We start from the raw sequence: 14,950 nt of genomic DNA, 5'->3' as shown, positions 1-14,950 counted from the left end.
CAGAAATTCATTTTGACGGTCAAACCGCATTCAACAGAGCCCAATATTTACGCTTATTCAAAAAGTTCTGGCTATTTATTGTAATAGGCTCTGTCGAACACGAAAAGTTATAATCAATCGCAGCCAGGTTGACCAAGGTTAGACCAAAGGATGCTCAACCTGTGCATCGGGGCGCATTGGCCAAGTACAATACATATATTTGTTTATATATTTTAACAACGCAGTAGGTTATATTCGTGCCAGTGTTTTCTTAATCTAGTCTTAATCTATTTTGCCATTTCAAGCCAAAGGTGTATCTTGTAATTTTCCTTGATAGGACTCTCAAGAAAAAAATATCTTTTTTTTCGGAGGGGGGGGGGGGCAAAATAGCTAATAACGGCTCTTCGTTGTAGCACGTTGTAGCACTTAAAAATTCCCTTTATATTTTAATTCTGAAATTTTTTCTCAGACGATATGAATGGTAATATGACATATTACCACCATTAAACTCCATGTTTTTTTTAGAAATATTCTAACTAAATGCTATCTTCCGACGCAAAAATCATACTTTAATTACATATTTAATTAAATGTTTTATCATCTATTCCCATATCACCAAGGTTCAATATCTAAAAATATATCTTTCTTGCTTAAACGACTCTTGAAATAGTTTCTGAAATATATAAAAAGAACTTTAAGGGTCCTGAGATAAGAGTAATAATAAAAACAGAAATTCTTTGAAAAAGTTGTTACGAGACACGTGGTGTCCGGTTGTTATTGTTGTGTCTTGTTGTTGGTGCCCTGTTTTTGGTGTCCTATTGTTGGTGATGAAGTACTTAATATCCCATGGTTAGTCAAAAAAGATAGACATACTTCTTAAAATCCAGGCATATTTTCAAAATGCCAGCCACTACATAAAACAAAATCCTCTCTCTACCTACTACCACTTTGGTAACTAAGGGAATGCTTATACGAGGGAATAAGGGGAGCTCCCCTTATATAAGGGGAGAGCATTATACGAGGGAATGCTCGTACAATTTATCTTTTCAGAAAAGCTTTTCTTCTGTCAATATAAGATTGTCTTTTGGTGTTACCTATTTATAACTATATTTTTTCCCCTACTAAATGCCTTTCATAATCACCATTAATTAAATATTTTAAACAAATCCGTTTTTTTTGCAAACAAACAGGTCATATTAATAGTTTAGGGTATTTAATTCTAGAGTATTTCATAGGCTATTAAATAAAGCTAGAAATACCATTTGAAATCCTGGCATATTTCTAAAAAAAAATCAGCCACTATTTAAAACAGTATCCCATCTCCTTTCTACCACTTTTGCTACTATCGGAGCGCCTGTGTAATAAATTGAGAAAAGCTTTTTTTCTTCTGAAACAAGATTGTCTATTGGGGTTGCCAGTTTATAACTGTATTTTCCCCCTATTAAATGTCTTTTAAAGTCACCAGTGATTGAAAATTTTAATCAAATCTGTTTTTCGGCAAACAAACAGCTCATATTAATAGTTTAGGGTATTTAATTCTAGAGTATTTCATAGGCTATTAAATAAAGCTAGAAATACCATTTGAAATCCTGGCATATTTCTAAAAAAAATCAGCCACTATTTAAAACAGTATCCCATCTCCTTTCTACCACTTTTGCTACTATCGGAGCGCCTGTGTAATAAATTGAGAAAAGCTTTTTTTCTTCTGAAACAAGATTGTCTATTGGGGTTGCCAGTTTATAACTGTATTTTCCCCTATTAAATGTCTTTTAAAGTCACCAGTGATTGAAAATTTTAATCAAATCTGTTTTTCGGCAAACAAACAGCTCATATTAATAGTTTAGGGTATTTAATTCTAGAGTATTTCATAGGCTATTAAATAAAGCTAGAAATACCATTTGAAATCCTGGCATATTTCTAAAAAAAATCAGCCACTATTTAAAACAGTATCCCATCTCCTTTCTACCACTTTTGCTACTATCGGAGCGCCTGTGTAATAAATTGAGAAAAGCTTTTTTTCTTCTGAAACAAGATTGTCTATTGGGGTTGCCAGTTTATAACTGTATTTTCCCCCTATTAAATGTCTTTTAAAGTCACCAGTGATTGAAAATTTTAATCAAATCTGTTTTTCGGCAAACAAACAGCTCATATTAATAGTATAAAGTATTTAGTTCTGAAAGAATTAATAGTTTTATTATGACTAATTTTCAAGGAATGTACGGCAAATTTAAGAGTTAGGATCAATAGTCTTTTAAACGAGGGGAAAGCATGAATCATATTTTTATTTTTTTCTTTCGTATGAGAACAGACTGATCCTGCTTAATAGTTCTTTTTGATACTTACAGCCTTATGTATAGGTAAAACAAATTTACAATTATCTATGAAAATATTACAGTCTAAGGGATATTGTAATTTTGCAGACTAAAGAAATTCTTTTTTCGTGTTTGAAAATTTTCTCTGACAATCTCTCGGATAATCAGACAATCAGATAAGTTCTCTCAGACAGTTTCTCAAAATATTCCACTCAGACAATCAGACAATTTCAGACAAAGATTATTTCTAAGACTTATTTCTTTATATTCTCTTAATAATTCTAAATTCAGAAGAAAGTAGAGATGATTAACACCAAACAGTTCGGGGTAACGAACTGTGAGCGACCCGGCTCAATAGTCACCAACTCTAAAAAACGGAACTTTGATACCAATAGATACATCAAAAGAATCAGATTTTAACTCTGATTTGAAATATATAAGTTTCATTAAGTTTAGTCATAAACATCAAAAGTTAATAGCCTAAGGGAATTTGGCTGATTTTCCAAAAAAGGGGGAAAGAACCCCTAAAAATTATAGAACCTGAATTAAAATAACACCATCAGATTTAGCGTGTCAGACAACCCTACTGTAGAGGTTTCAAGCTCCTATATGCGAAAATATGTAATTTTGTATTTTTTGCCAGAAGAAAGATCACGGATGCATGTTTATTTGTTTGTTGTCTTTTCCCCAGGGGTGATCGTATCGACCCAGTTATCCTACAATATCGTGGGAGGGCTCATTGGAACGGAAATTCAAAGTCCTAGTGCCCTTTTTAAGTGACCAAAAAATGGAGGGCAAATTGGCCCCCTCCCCCGCTCATTTTTTTCCCAAAGTCACCCGATCACTTTGGGGGAAATAGGATGACTTATTCTCCCAAAGTCCCCGGGGGGAGGTATGAAAGTTATGAACTTTACCAAATGTTAACATATAGCCTAGTATTGGTTATTGGGAAGTAGATAGACGTTTACAGGGGGGACTTTTCTGGTAGTGGGGGGTGGGTGGGTCGGGGGCTATGTGGGACATGTGGGAAGGGACATTGCTATGAAGGGGGCGCCAGATTTCCCAGCATTATTTAAAAAAAGATCAAAAAATCAAATAAAAAAAAGTTTTTTTCAACTGAAAGTAAGGAGCAACATCAAAACTTAAAACAAAAAGAAAATATTACGTACATGATTGGGTTCGCCCCCTAGTCAATACATCGCTCTTTAAGCCAAAGATTTTTTAGTACTTTCATAAAAGCTATTTATTCTAATTTTTGGCCTTTGTGATTAAGATTTCATTTTTAAAGAACTGGAACAAAATTCGAACTTTAGCGTAAAGAGCGAGGTATTGACTAGGGGGCGAACCCCCTAATATACATATTAAAAATATATGAATATAGAAGTTCGTTCCGTGAATTAATTCGTAAGTTATGTATATTTGTTAGTAATAAAAACGTTCGTAAATAAAATTAAACAACGTTCGAGAAAGCCATTTAACCAAATAAAAGCAAAAAGTTTCAAGTTTTTATGGCATGGGGGGGGGGGGTGCTTACTTTCCAATTATTCTTGACTTTAAAAAACGGCTCTAGAAATTTCAATTTAAATCGAATGAGACTTTTTTCAAAGTCAATACGATTACCTCTTTGATAATAACCATATGTATGGACAATAGACAGCTTGCATAACTTGTTGACAGCGATTGACAATAATTAATTGATTGAAAAAATAGCTCCTATAAGGAGTTTTAGACCATTTCACTTGCTTACACAAAGGGATCATGGCTGTTTGGAATTGACCTTAATAGGAATTTGTGTGCCAAAGCAATTTTGCATCTATCACAGAGTATGTATTTTAACCTTATAATTGGATAATCATGATAGATTTCCTATGTGTTCTTCCCATACAAAACCCCTTCCCATAAGTTATAAACCCCCCTTAATAAGTTGTGCCCCAGGGCATTACTTAAAATGCCTGCCCCTGGGCCCTGGTGGGTTGTGTCGACACCGGAGGTTTTTTGTTATCAGAGCTTTGAACTATTTTAACAAAATGTCTATCTCAAAATTTTTATCTAATGCATTTAGGGCGTGGAGGAGGGAGAGGGGCTAGTTGCCCTTCAATCTCTTTTGACTCTTAAAAAGTGAACAAAAAAGTCCAATTTTCAATCAAATGAGTCCTCTCTAAATTATATACGAGCATCCCTTCTATAAGAAATAATATGAAGGATTCGGAGAATCCTTAAATTACAACTCTATCCGTTAGGGCTGTGAGGGAGTTGTCATCCTAACAGACAAAATTTCAAGAACTTAAAACTATATTTAATAAAATGGCTATTTTAAAGGTTTGATTTACCGTGTTTGGGGGGAATAGCGGAGTGAAAGGGGGATTATTTTTCTTTAAAACACTTTCGACAAGTACAAAGGGCACTAGCCCTAAAAATTTTGAATCGACTGTGTGTTTTTTGAAGGTTCTACCACACCGCCTTCTACAAATACCTTATATGCCCCCAGGGCATAACTTCAAACCCTTGCCCTGAGGGTTGTGGGGGATTGTCCTCCTCAAAAATATATTTTCTCTCCAAAAATCAACTACGCTGAACAAAATGGCTATCTCAAAATTTTGATTGTATGTGTTTGGGGGAATGATGGGCGTAGGGGGGGGGGGGCTAGTCACCCTCCAATCACTTTCGACTATTAAAAAGGGCACTAGCCCTTTGAATTTCCAATTGAATGTACCTGTTTTGAAGTTTCTACGACAACGTCTTCTATAAAAACCTTATATGCCCCCAGGGCATAATTTAAAATTCTTACCCTGAGGGTTGTAGGTGAGTGTCCTCCTCAAAAACATATTTTCTATCTGGAAATCAACTACACTGAACAAAATGGCTATCTCAAAAGTTTGATTGGATGTGTTTGGGGAAATGATGGGCGTGGAAAGGGGGCTAGTTGCCCTCCAATCACTTTCGACTATTAAAAAGGGCACTAGCCCTTTAATTTCCAATCGAATGAGCCTGTTTTGAAGTTTCTACGACAACACGTTCTATAAAAACCTTATATGCCCCCAGGGCATAACATAAAACCCTTGCCCTGAGGGTTGTGGGGGAGTGTCCTCCTCAAAAATATATTTTCTATGTGGAAATCAACTACGCTGAACAAAAAATGGCTATCTCAAAATTTCGATTGGATGTGTTGGGGGGAATGAGGGGCGTAGGGGGGGGGGCTAGTTGCCCTCCAATCATTTTCGACTATTAAAAAGGGCACTAGCCTTTTAATTTCCTATCGGATGAGGCTGTTTTAAAGTTTCTACGACAACACCTTCTATAAAAACTTTATATGCCCCCAGGGCATTACTTAAAACCCTTACCCTGAGGGTTGTGGGGCAGTGTCCTCCTCAAAAATATATTTTCTATTTAGAAATCAACTACGCTTAACAAAATGGCTATCTCAAAATTTTGATTTGCTGTGTTTGGGGGAATGATGGGCTTGGAGGGAGGGGGCTAGTTACACTTCAATCCCTTTTAACTATTAAGAAGGGCACTAGCCCTTTAATCTCCAATCGAATGAGCCTGTTTTGAAGTTTTTAAGACAACGCCTTCTATAAAAACCTTAAATGCCCCCAGGGTGAACAAAACGCTGAACTACGCTGAACAAAATGGCTATCTCGAAATTTTGATTGGTTGTGTTTGGGGAAATGATTGGCGTGGGGGGGGGGGGGGTAGTTGCACACCAAACACTTTCGACAATTAAAAAGGGCACAAGCCCTTTAATTTACAAACGAATGAGCCTGTTTTGAAGTTTCTACGGCAACGCATTCTATAAAAACCTTATATGCCCCCAGGGCTTAACTTAAACCCCTTTCCCTGTGGGTTGTGGGGGAGTTAACTCCTCAAAAATATATTTTCCATCTGGAAATCAACTATGCTAAACAAAATGGCTATCTCAAAATTTTGATTGGATGTGTTTGGGGGAATGATGGGCGTGGGGGCGGGGGGGGGCTAGTTGCAATCCAATCACTTTCGACTATTAAAAAGGGCACTAGCTTTTTGAATTTCCAATCGAATGAGCTTTTTTGAAGTTTCTACGACAACGCCTTCTATAAAACCTTATATGCCCCAAGGGTATAACTTAAAACCCTTGCCATGAGGGTTGTGGGGGAGTGTCCTCCTTAAAAACATATTTTCTATTTCGAAATAAACTACGCTGAGACAAAAGGGCTATCTCAAAATTTTGATTGGATGTGTTTGGGGAAATAATGGGCATGGGGGGAGGGGGGCTACTTACACCCCAATGACTTTCTCCTATTGAAAAGAGCACTAGCCTTTTAATTTCCAATCAATTGAGCCTGTTTTGAAGTTTCTACGACAACGCCTTCTTTAAAAACCCTTGTATGCCCCCAGGGCATAACTTAAAACCCTTGCCCTGAGGGTTGTGGGGGAGTGTCCTCCTCAAAAATATATTTTCAATCTGGAAATCAACTACGCTGAACAAAAATGGCTATATCAAAATTTTAATTGGAGATGTTCGGAGTACTGATGGGAGTAGGGGGGGGGGGGCTAGTTCACCCACAATACCTTTTGACTATTAAAAAGGGCACTATCCCTTTGAATTTCCAATCGAATGAGCCTTTTTTGAAATTTCTATGACAACGCCTTCTATAAAAAACTTTATGCCCCCAGGGTATAACTTAAAACCTTTGCACTGTGGGTTGTGGGGGATTGTCCTCCTCAAAAACATGTTTTCTATATAAAAATCAACTACGCCGAACAAAATGTCTATCTGAGAATTTTGATTGGATGTGTTTGGAGAAATGATGGGCGTGGGGGGGAAGGGGGTTAGTTACGCTCCAATCACTTTCAACTATTAAAAAGGGCACTAGCCCTTTAATTTCCAATCGAATGAGCATGTTTGGAAGTTTCTACGACAACGCTTTCTATAAAACCTTATATGCCCCCAGGGCATAACTTAAAACCCTTGCCCTGAGGGTTGTGGGGGAGTATCCTCCTCTATATAAATATATTTTATAAAAACATATTTTTTGTTTGTAAAACAACCAGGAGGAACACTTTGGCAAACGCGAAATTGGGATTAGATGTATTGTGGGGAAGTGTTGGAGTGAGGAGGGGACTATTTGCCCTCCAATAACTTTCAACTATTAAAAATGGCACTAGCCCTTTAATTTCCAATCGAATGAGGCTTTTTTGAAGTGTCTAAGACAACGCCTTCTATTAAAAACTTATATTCCCCCAGGGCATATCTTAAAACCATAGACCTCAGGTCGGTGGGGGAGTATCCTCCTCAAAAACTCATTTTCTATTTTTAAATAAACAACGTGGAACAAAAAGGCTATCTGAAAATTTTTATTGCATGTGTTTGGGGAAATGATTGGCGGGGAGGGAAAGGGGGGCTAGTTACACTACAATCACTTTCAACTATTAAAAAGGGCACTAGCTCTTTAATTTCCAATCAAATGAGCCTGTTTTGAAGTTTCTAGGACAACGCCTTCTATAAAAACCTTACATGCCCCCAGGGTGAACAAAACGCTGAACTACGCTGAACAAAATGGCTATCTCAAAATTCTGATTGGATATGTCTGGGGGAATTCTGGGCGTGGGGGGGGGGCTAATTACCCTACAAACACTTACCAATATTAAAAAGGGCACTATCCCTTTAATTTCCAATCGAATAAGCCTGTTTTGAAGTTTCTACGGCAACGCCTTCTATAAAAACCTTATATGCCCCCAGGGCATAACATAAAACCCTTGCCCTGTGGGTTGTGGGGGAGTTAACTCCTCAAAAATATATTTTCTATCTGGAAATCAACTATGCTAAACAAAATGGCTATCTCAAAATTTTGATTGGATGTGTTTGGGGGAATGATGGGCGTGGGGGGGGGGGCTAGTTGTAATCCAATCACTTTCGACTATTAAAAAGGGCATTAGCATTTTGAATTTCCAATCGAATGAGCCTTTTTGGAAGTTTCTACGACAACGCCTTCTATAAAACCTTATATGCCCCAAGGGTATAACTTAAAACCCTTGCCCTGAGGGTTGTGGGGGAGTGTCCTCCTCAAAAACATATTTTCTATCTGGAAATCAACTACGCTGAACAAAATGGCTATCTCAAAATTTTGATTGGATGTGTTTGGGGAAATGATGGGCGTGGGGTGGGGGGGGAGGGGGGCTAGTTACACTCTAATCACTTTCTCCTATTAAAAAGGGCACTAGCCCTTTAATTCCCAATCGATTGAGCCTGTTTTGAAGTTTCTACGACAACGCCTTCTTTAAAAACCCTTGTATGCCCCCAGGGCATAACTTAAAACCCTTGCCCGGAGGGTTGTGGGGGAGTGTCCTCCTCAAAAATATATTTTCTATTTGGAAATCAACTACGCTGAGCAAAATGGCTATCTCAAAATTTTGATTGGATATGTTTGGGGGAATTATGGGTGTGTGGGGGGGGGGGGGCTAGTTGCCCTCCAATCATTTTCGACTATTAAAAAGGGCACTAGAACTCTCGATTTCCAATCGAATGAGCCCCCTTTGAAGTTTCTACGAAGACCCCTTCCGTATGAAGTGCCTCTGGGAAAAAAAAAAAAATAATAATAATAATAAAACATTGGAGCCGTATGGCCTTTACTATAGTCAACGCTACAGCGTTGCCTCTGATAAAAGCAAAATTAATATGAAAATTTGGTGTTGATTATTCATGTACGGTGAGCCAAAATCAAAACGTGCATTAATTCAAAAACGTTCAAATTAAATAAAAAACAAGTTCTTTTTAGCTGAAAGTAAGGAGCGATGTTAAAACTTAAAACGAACAGAAATTATTTCGTACATGAAAGGGGCTGTCCCCTCCTCAACGCCTCGCTCTTTACGCTAAAGTTTGACATTCCCACAACTCTATTTTTTAAACAATAAAAAACTTGACCGTAAAGAGCGAGGCGTTGAGGAGGGGACAGTCCCTTTCATTTACGGAATAATTTCTGTTCGTTTTAAGTTTTAACGTCGCTCCTTACTTTAAGTTAAAAAAAATTGTTTAATTTAATTGCTACTGAAAAGGATTAAATCTTTATGATATAAATTTGTTTTCTTTGCTGACTCCTTGGCTATGCGTAATTTTGATTGGGGGCCCATTTCACAATTCCATTTCTCTTTTTTGTGCTACAGAGAAAGAACAATTTCGATGTGTTACAGAGTAAGAACTACTCCCGATGTTACCCGAAATCCGAAACCCGAAACCCGTCAATCCGTCAATCCCGAAAGTGTCAACTATGAGAAAGTAGTTTTTTAGAGCCAAATTTTCTGGATGCGCCCAAGTCAAGTACAAGGAAAGGGTACTCCCGCCCCCTGAAAGTAAAGTTTTCGTGATTTTTAATTAATTTTTGACGCTATATTTTCCTTCATGGTTTTTCTATTTTTCAAATTTTTTAAAGTATAGACATTATAGTAAAGTATCATCAAGTGGTTAAGGTGGCACGATTTCGCGGCACTTTATAAAATATGCATTGAACATATTAGTTACTAAATCTTTATATATACTAGGAAAAAACTAGGTACTTGGTATCATGTCAAATTTTTACACTAAAAGGTTTTTGTTACAAAATTCTTAGACGAAAGCAAGATTTCATATTATGAACAACTGTGTTCATATCTCAACAAACTGCAGTACAATGATTTTCACGTTATTAAATGGTAACCTAAATTTTGACAATGCGTACAATACATGTTACGAGCAAGAACTTTGACTAGATAGGCTATACACAATCATTTCGTAAGGGGTAGCTTTTGTATTTTCTACCCTCGATCTTATAAACATTGCCACTATAAATATACTTACCCTACATACTATACTGCCTCCAGATCGCATTTAGTGTCCCCCCCCCCCCTGTGTACTGTATATACAAAGTACTCAAGTACTTAGCCCGTGAAATAATCATTTACATTCTAGGGAAGCCGGTTACTGAACAAAAATGTTTTACTGGATAATTTGGAGTCAATGACCTTTTTAGGAGCAGGGTCCCACTATCACAGTGGGGAATGGGTATCAACCCATTTTTCAAAGCGAGGGTGAATCCTAAAGATTTGAGGAAGGGTTGCAAAGATTTAAGAGTTCTTTTCTATATGAAATGACTCATATCGCTCCCGGATGTTAATCACTTTTCACTGGTATTACGATGTTGGAGTACTAGGGGATGAAGTGAAAACATCTCCCCTTCCCTACGTATGTTTCTGCAGAGGTGACTTACCACTATTTTCTATATTCAGTCAAGATACAACGCACGGGATCCAAATTCCAAGAAGACGTAACATTTTCCCCTTTCTAATATCGTTCACTGAATATGTTTTTTCATTTGAAATCATTCATTTGCATTAATTGAAGTCATTTCCCGAATATTCTCCAGAGATATAGATAAAAGGCTTGTTTTGGATACCTGTCTGGACTGACCGTATTCCAAACAGTAAGCTGTGCGAAAAAAATTGGTTCAGTTGAGAACAGTTGAGATAGCTGGGACACATTCTGGCGATGAGGGATGACCGATTGCCTAAGATCACCCTTATCGCCCAACCATCTAGGGCCAAATGAAAAGCAAGTCGTCCAAGAATGGGGTGGGAGGGCATCGTAAAAAAGATTTAAGGGAAACTAGAACTACGTGGGAGGATCTTCCCATGGAGGAATTGGTACTTTTCAAGATACCAGTAGTCACGCGATAAGTGAAGTTTCTTTAATCCAAATGAAATTAAACAAAATAGGATGAAAATATAATGGTTCAGAAACAAATTTGGGCTATATATTTGCACATCAGGGGGTGGGGGTAAGGCATCGCATATATTAAATACGTAGCCTAACCTATCCCAACCTAGGTACCTTTTATTCCCCCTAAACCCCAAAAAACTAAAGTTTATATATAGTTCCAGGAGAGAGAAACCCTTGGTTTTGCAATGTCTCACCGGGTAATGCTAGCTTATCTTCAATTCTTGCGTGATTACTGATATCTTCAAAAGTACCAAGGAATTTTTTTTATGGCGGAAGAGAATGTTCCATGAAGGGCGGGGGGGGGGCCGGAATTCCCAGCATTATTTAAAAAACGATCAGAAATTAAATAAGAAAAACAGGTTTTTTCAACTGAAAGTCAGGAGCCACACTAAAACCTAAAACGAACAAAAATTAATACGCATATGAGGGGGTTTGCCCCCTCGTCAATACTTCGCTTTTTACGCTAAAGTTTTCTTTTTAGTACTTTCAAAAGAGGAAATTCAATTGTAAATTCAAAGGGCTAGTGCCCTTTTTAATAGTCGAAAGTAATTGGCGGGCAACTAACCCCCCTCTCACGCCCACCTTTTCCCCAAACACATCCAATCAAAATTTTAAGATAACCATTTTGTTCAACGTAGTTGAAAGTTCTGGTAATTAGGTCTTTGAGGATGACGACCCCCCTACAGCCCTCAGGGCAAGGGTTGTAAGTTATGCACTGGGGGCATACAAGGTTCTCATAGAACGCGTTATCGTAGAAACTTCAAAAAGGGCTCATTTGATTCGAAATTGAAATGGATAGTGCCCTTTCTAATAGTCGAAAGTGATTGGAAGGCAACTAACACCCCATCCACGCCCACCATTTCCCCAAACATATCCAATCAAAATTTAAAGATAGCCATTTTGTTCCACACAGTTTAAAGTTCAGCAAATTATACCTTTGAGCAGGACACTCCCCCCACGGTCTTCAGGGTAAGGGTTATAAGTTATGCCCTGGGGGCATATAAGGCTTATATAGAAAATTGTTCTAGGAATTTCAAAAAGGACTAATTTGTGAGTTATGCCCAGGGGGTATATAAGGTTTTTGTAGATGGAGTTGTCGTAAAAACTTCAAAAGGGGCTCATTCAATTGGAAATTCAGAGGGCTAATGCCCTTTTTAATAGTCGAAAGTGATTGGAGGGTAACTAACCCCCCTCTAACGCCCACCATTCCCCAAAGCACATCCAATCAAAATTTTCAGATAGCCATTTTGTTCAACGTAGTTGAAAGTTATGGAAATTTGGTCTTTGTGGTTGACACCCCCCCCCCCAGCCCTTAAGGCATGGGTTGCAAGTTATGCCCTGGGGGCATATATAGTGTTTATAGAAATTGTTGCCTTAGAAACATCAAAAGGGCTCATTTTATTGGAATTGAAGGGCCTAGTGCCTTTTTTTTTTGTCGAAAGTGACTGGAGAGCATCCGACGCCCCTCTCGTGCCCACCATTTCCGCAAACACATCCAATCAAAATTTTGAAATAGCCATAGGCCTATTGTTTAACGCAGTTGAAAGTTCTGGAAATTAGGTCATAGAAGATGACAACCACCCTAAGAGCTTTTAGGGCAAGGGTTGTAATTTATGCCCAGGGGGCATATAAGGTGTTCATAGAAAGCGGTGTCGTAGAAACTCAAAAATGGGTCATTCGATTGGAAATCGAAAGGCCTAGTACCCTTTTTAATAGTCGAAAATGATTGGAAGACTTGACATTTTTATAGTAAAGATCGATGTGGGTATAATGTGTTATTGTTATGTTGTTTAGACTAGGGCACTTCTTATCGAAGGAGTTGTCGTAGGAACTTCGAAAAGGGCTCATTCGATAGAAAATAGAAAGGGCTGATGCTCTTTTTAATAGTCGAAAGTGATTTGAGGGCAACTAATCCCCCTCCCACGCCCACCCTCCCAATTGCCCACCATGTTTAAAAATTAAATGTTGCCTTAAGATTAAATCAAAATGCACTGTGTTATGATAATTCCCAATAAGGCATCTCAGCAGTATGTCAAGAACGACAGAGGGTATTATGTTCAAACTTTCGGGGCTGCTTCTGCTCTTAAAATTTAGCCAAATCAAAATAGTGTAAGTGTATCAGTAGAATGCTAATAATGAATTTGCTTAGACATATAGGAATTACCATGCTATTTGCTTAGACGTATAGCAATTTCCATGTAATTTGCTTTCTGGTAGGTATTCTATTCTACAGGTCATTACACTCTTTGCCAAGAGATTTACTCAATTAATTAAACCTGTATTATAAAACCAGCGCGTCTTGTTTCGAGTTTTAACGGACAAGTTTTTGAAAAGCAGACAGTTTTTTTTTCTTGTTTAGCATTTGCAAAAAAGGGGTAATTAGTGAGTGGAAAATTTTTTAATGCTTTTACAGTCGGAGATGTTTGATTAACCTTTGCAAAAAAAGGGGTAATGGGATTTGTGAATTGGAGGAGATGCCATGATTATGTACTGTATAATACACAAGTGATGTTTTGGAGCGTATTGTCAATTTAACGGGAAAATGACTGAAAATTTATTTGAGGGAGATGGGTTGCATGGAGGGTTGAGTTGCATGAGAGTTCAGTTAAAGGAGGTACAGTTACACGGGGGTTTCAGTTATACAGGGGTTCAGTTACAAGGGGGTTCAGTTGCAAGGGGGTTGAGTTAAATGGGGATTGAGTTCCACGAGAGTAGTGCTTTGTTGTGGTTTAGCTTGTCACAGTTTTACAAGAGCTTTACGGGGATTGAGAGACTCAGTTGCCGGATTCCGTGTAGTTTTTCTTTACTTGATGGTCATTAAAAAAGAAATTTTTGTGTTCAATAAGTATTTTTTGTATCTTTTAAAAGATCTTTATGGTGTTTGAGACTCAGTTGACTGATTCCTCGTGGTTTTTATTTAATTTGTGGTCATTAAAAAATAAATTTTTGTGTTATATAAGTAGTTTTTTTATCTTTTAAAAGATCTGTAAGGGGATTGAGAGACTCAGTTGCCTGATTCCTTGTGGTTTTTCTTTACTTGGTTGTCATTAAAAAAAAAATTTTTGTGTTAAATAAGTAGTTTTTTTATCTTTTAAAAGAGCTTTAAGTGGTTTGAGAGACTCAGTTGCCTGATTCCATGTAGTTTTTCTTTACTTGGTGGTCATTTGTTGTATCTTTTAAAAGAGCTTTACAGGGTTTGAGAGACTCAGTTGCCTAATTCCGTGTGGTTTTTCTTTACTTGGTGGTCATTAAAAACGAAATTTTTGTGTTAATAAAGTAGTTTTTGTATCTTTTAAAAGAGCTTTAAGGGGTTTGAGAGACTCAGTTGCCTGATTCCATGTGGTTTTTCTTTACTTGGTGGTCATTTGTTGTATATTTTAAAATAGCTTTAAAGTGATTGAGAGACTCAGTTGCATAAGTCAGAGTGTTTTTTATTTACTTGTTGGTCATTAATAACGAAATTTGGGTGTTAAATACGTAGTTTTTGTATCTTTTAAAAGAGCTTTAAGGGGTTTGAGAGACTCAGTTGCCTGATTCCGTGTGATTTTTCTTTACTTGGTGGTCATTTGTTGTATCTTTTAAAAGAGCTTTACAGGGTTTGAGAGACTCAGTTGCCTAATTCCGTATGGTTTTCCTTTACTTGGTGGTAATTAAAAACGAAATTTTGTGTTAAATCAGTAGTTTTTGTATCTTTTAAAAGAGCTTTACAGGGTTTGAGAGACTCAGTTGCCTAATTCCGTGTGGTTTTTCTTTACTTGGTGGTCATTAAAAACGAAATTTTTGTGTTAAATAAGTAGTTTTTGTATCTTTTAAAAGAGCTTTACTGTGATTGAGAGACTCAGTTGCCTTATTCCTTGTGGTTTTCCTTTACTTGGTGGTCATTAAAAACGAAATTTTTGTGTTAAATAAGTAGTTTTTGTATCTTTTAAAA

At 37.3% G+C, this 14,950-nt stretch overlaps 1 long non-coding RNA gene across 1 annotated transcript in view; it reads right to left on the bottom strand.

Annotated features, from left to right (window-relative positions):
- Nucleotides 1-14,950, bottom strand: part of LOC148952582 (uncharacterized) — an 85,159-nt gene that overhangs the window by 1,581 nt on the left and 68,628 nt on the right. The gene's annotated exons all lie outside the window — the stretch shown is intronic.

Source organism: Artemia sp. Qi Xiang Cuo, chromosome 5, assembly GCF_049724085.1.
Source record: "Artemia sp. Qi Xiang Cuo chromosome 5, ASM4972408v1, whole genome shotgun sequence".
Taxonomy (NCBI): Eukaryota; Metazoa; Arthropoda; class Branchiopoda; order Anostraca; family Artemiidae; genus Artemia; species Artemia sp. Qi Xiang Cuo.
Note: the sequence above shows the minus strand (reverse complement) of the source record. Positions and strands in the feature narration are given on the sequence as shown.